This window comes from Panicum virgatum, chromosome 7N, assembly GCF_016808335.1.
Source record: "Panicum virgatum strain AP13 chromosome 7N, P.virgatum_v5, whole genome shotgun sequence".
Classification (NCBI taxonomy): domain Eukaryota; kingdom Viridiplantae; phylum Streptophyta; class Magnoliopsida; order Poales; family Poaceae; genus Panicum; species Panicum virgatum.
This window is the reverse complement of record NC_053151.1, coordinates 25,158,528-25,162,851: the sequence shown is the minus strand read 5'-3', so window position 1 is coordinate 25,162,851 and position 4,324 is coordinate 25,158,528. Positions and strand designations below refer to the sequence as shown.

General features: G+C 43.9%; 1 long non-coding RNA gene across 1 annotated transcript; it reads left to right on the top strand.

Moving 5' to 3' along the window:
* Nucleotides 1–661: 661 nt before the first annotated feature.
* LOC120682186 lies at nt 662–1,129 on the top strand. The gene is made up of 3 exons (XR_005678273.1): nt 662–693; nt 770–831; nt 932–1,129. It is a non-coding gene; the product is annotated as an uncharacterized LOC120682186 (long non-coding RNA).
* The last annotated feature ends 3,195 nt before the right edge of the window (nt 1,130–4,324 follow it).

The window sequence follows — 4,324 nt, the reverse complement described above, 5'->3', positions numbered from 1 at the left end:
AACTTTTTTTTCCCAAAATATGCAATATTTTTTTGGCAATTAGGAAGTGGCAAAGCAGTGATATACCTAAGGTAGAAGAAATGTCCATTAAAATGAAAGAAAAGTTCAACAAGTATTGGTCAGATGTGCATGGTTTGATGGCTGTTGCTGTTGTCCTAGATCCTAGGTATAAATTGCAACTATTGAATGCTCTTTTCCTCAAAATTCATGGGTTAGAAAGTATTGCTATGGAAGCTGTCCACAAAGTCAAGGACTTGTTGTACAATCTGGTTTTGGAATACCAAGATTCTATGGAGGATGTTGCCACTACAGATGATGCTGAAACTAGACCTAGTGCTCCAACTCAGATGGACGATGAGGATTGGATTGGTACCTTTGATGATTACATGTCCAAGCAGCCAACTGTGACCTCCACTTATGTGCGAACAGAGTTAGATTTGTACTTGGAAGAGCCACTGTTGCCTAGAACACAAGAGTTGGATATCATTCAATGGTGGCAACAAGCAGAGCTCAAATACCCAACTTTACAAAAAATTGCACGTGATGTCCTTGCTATTCCAGTGACAACGGTGGCATCCGAGTCAGTCTTTAGCACTAGTGGCAGAATAATCAGTCCACATCGTATTAGGCTTGCCCCATCAATGGTTGAAGCACTTAAGTGTATGCAAGCATGGTCTCAGGCCGATATGTTAGGTAAGTGTAATTTCTACAAATATGTGGTCTCGTTCTATATAAGTTATATTACTAATTTGTGAATATATCAATGCAGGATCTCAGTCTACTTTCGTTGGTGCTTTGATGACTTGTCTTGATGAAAAAGATGAAGAAATGGTATTGCTGTCATTTGCTTATGTATTCAACTTGTGAATATACTTATATACAATGATGAACATTTCAGTAATGAGTTAATCTCTCTATTTTTGTTTCACAGGATGAAGATGATTCCACCATAATTGATGAATGAATGAAAATGATGAACTATATAATAATGTTATTTGTTTGGAGGCCTAGTGGCTAGTGGCCTACTGTTATTTGTTTGGTGAACCATGGATGTTGATTTCTATTGTTTCACTTGTATTGAACATTTGAACTTTGGAGTGCTCCCTGTGTGGTGCTACTTTGTTTGTAATAATCTCAACTATTTGTAATGATCTCACTGCACTATGTCTTGCTGGAATGTAGTTGCTGTCATGTTTGTTTGATTGTTTATTTGTTTTGCACTTTAGCTGTCCATGCTTATTGGAAACTTGGAAATGGTGTTGCTGGCTTGCATTGCTGGTTTAAAAAAAATTAGGGTTTCGGATTATCCGTTCGGTTTCGGGTATCCGCGGGTTTCGGTTTTGGGTTTGAATTTATACCCGAATTGGAGTTCGGGTCGGGTTCGGGTTTCAAGTTTGGGTTTCGGTTTTGGGTGCCCAGATACACCACCCGAACCGAACCCGACCCGTTGCCATCCTTAGAACAAGGAGTGAGGTGGCCGAGGTGGCCGTTGTACAGATACCTAGGTAATCAGCGCAAGTAGCTCTCGCACGGAGGAGGAGGCGGCGGCGGGACTGTAGCAGAGGAATAAGGAACTCTGGCCTCTTCTCCACCTCTCTGGTTACTCTTGGGATGCCAGTAATGATTTGGAGTGGTGTGTTTTTTTTTTGGAAAAGGGAAGTTGGAGTGGTGTGTATCCCCTGGATCTATGAGTTCCAGATCTCATTAGGTCCTTTTGTCCCTCTCTTGTTGTCGTCGATTTCGAGAGGTTTGCTACTTTGCTTACCAGCCAGAGATGAAATCGGGTTGGTTGCGGAGGAGACTGGCCTCAGGTTGCGGATTCCGATCGCCGGTGGCGAGATTCCGATCGCCGGTGGCGAGGAATACCGGGACATGGCTACAAGGACTAGATTGTAATTCCATGTCTTTCAAGGGTGTCTTAGTAACACGTTGTAATCACCAAGAATATAAATAAAATATCAACTTGGTTTCTCAAAAAAAATTGATACCCACTCGAGTGTCATTTAGAAATTACGTACACAATTTTATTTTTTACATGCAGGTCCATCACGCGAATACTAGGGGTCACGTGCGCAGGTGTTGATGCTTGCTGGAGACCGTTTTCATACGTCAATTTGATCAGAAAATCATGAGAGTTTGTATTTCTTACACGCATATTTATCCAAAATAATGCCAAAACCCACAGTGCCTCTAGAAAATATGCCACATTGGAAATTGAACTAAAATGCATGTTGCAAGCACCTTATGATCCAAGGTAAAAATCGTCAACCAATCAAAGCGTAAGAATCAGACTCACATGCATCAAAGGGTCTACATGTTAAGACAGGGGTCACTCACCTGGTTCCGACACGTGGGACATCAGGGAAACCTAACCGCCAAAGGGGAGGTCAGTTGGGCCTGACCCATGGTCGGCCGACCATGGTTAGGATCCGTCGCCTTTCTCCTTTGACATGTCACTCCCTGGTTGGCTCCCAATGGCTGCTCAAGGAGGCTGGGCAGCAGAACTCACCCATGCACACCCATGGTTTCCTTCTATAAATAGTAGAGGGGGCTGAGAAATGAGACACACCTCAAGTTGAAGCTCAAGCTCTCCTATCTTGTTTAGCTCTATATGTTAGTGGAGTTTAGGCTGAAAGTAGTAGTCTTTGGGTCCCTGAGATTGCTCAGGAGTTTAGATATGAGTTCGTGAAATACCTGCACCCACCTAGCGTCTGCCGGTATTGCCGCCTGGAGCACCCAACCTGGCAGTGACACTGGTAGACGCCAACAAGCATTTTTGGTGATGTTGCTGGGGAAGACATAGGTCAATAAATAGGCAAGGTTATGAACAAAATCTAAATTGGTATTCACTGTCTAAAAAGGCTAACTTGGATGTTTTCTCTCTAATGCGAAAATAGGGTAGTGCATGACTGGTTTTGATCTGCCGCAAAACTTCACTCAAAATCCAGAGTCGCTTTTGAGAAGAGTCCGACCCCGTATCATACCTCCTCAGATTTCACTCACGGCAGGCAAACTAGTCACCATTGCGCCATCCACATCCAATTGTATGGCCTAGAACACGCTCCGTGCTTACTCTGCTCCCTCTGCTGCCAATGTCACTATTCGGCCTAAGGTCAGCACTGGAGGGGAGAATTTCGAGATCAAGACGGGTCTTATCACGATGGTGCAGACCAATCCTTTCTATGACAAGGCCAATGAGTATGCTAGCGCTCACCTCTAGCAATTCCTAGAGCTTTGCAACACTTTTCTTATCAAGGTAGTGTCGCAAGATGCAATCCGGCTTTGGTTGTTTACGTTCTCTCTTCTGGGGAGAGCGAAAAAGTGGTTCTATACAAACAAGAGTGCAGTAAACACTTAGGAAAATTGCACCAAGGCATTCCTCCCAAAGTTCTTCCAGATGGGCAAAACAAATGCTTTTCGTGGAAGGAGTTTGAGCTTTCAGCAGGTGTCCAATGAGACCATTCCTGAAGCATGGGAGCAACTTCAGGAGTACATCCTAGAGTATCCACACCATGGGATGGACAACTAGCTCATTCTTCAGAACTTCTAAAATGGGCTAATTCGGACAGCCCGTGATCAGATAGACACTGTTGTTGGTGGAGCCTTCTTCTCATCGACCATTGAAAGAGCTACATCTTTAATTGAGAAGATGGTGTCCAACCAAGGTTGGAGCGATGAATGACTCCAATCGCGCCAGTGGGACATGGACACTGTTAAGGAAACGGACATGCTTGCTGCAAAGATTGATCTCCTCCTCAAGAAATTTGAGAATTATTCTTAAGATAAGGCTCAATTGAAGACACTTCAAGCCTTAGATACTCGCATGACGTGCGAGGTCTGTGGGAACACCGGACACTCGGACAATGATTGCCCAAAAACCCAAGAACAAGCAATGTACCTCAACAATAACAATGGGTTTCATCCACAAGGAGTTCAGTGTTGGAATCAACCACGCCCATGCTACTAAGAAGGTAATGGTAATCCAAATTCGTTTAATCCTAACCAACCTACCTTGAGGGATCTTGTCTACGGCCAAGCGAAGCTCAATGAGAAAATCCAGAGAAGCTGGCCGCCAACGACAAATCTTTTGATACCATTCATGCCAAGATGGATGGATTCTCCACCGCCATCAAGAATCAGCTGAGCTTCAACAAGATGTTTGAATCTCAACTAGCTCAGCTGGCTGCTGCTACTTCTGTTGTCGACATATGGAAGATCCCAGGGCAACCTGAATGCACCCTAGACAGTGTCAATGTAGTGACCACTAAATGGGGTAAGCCATCGAGGAAGTTACCCATCACTAGCTACGTAGAGAAGCTCACAC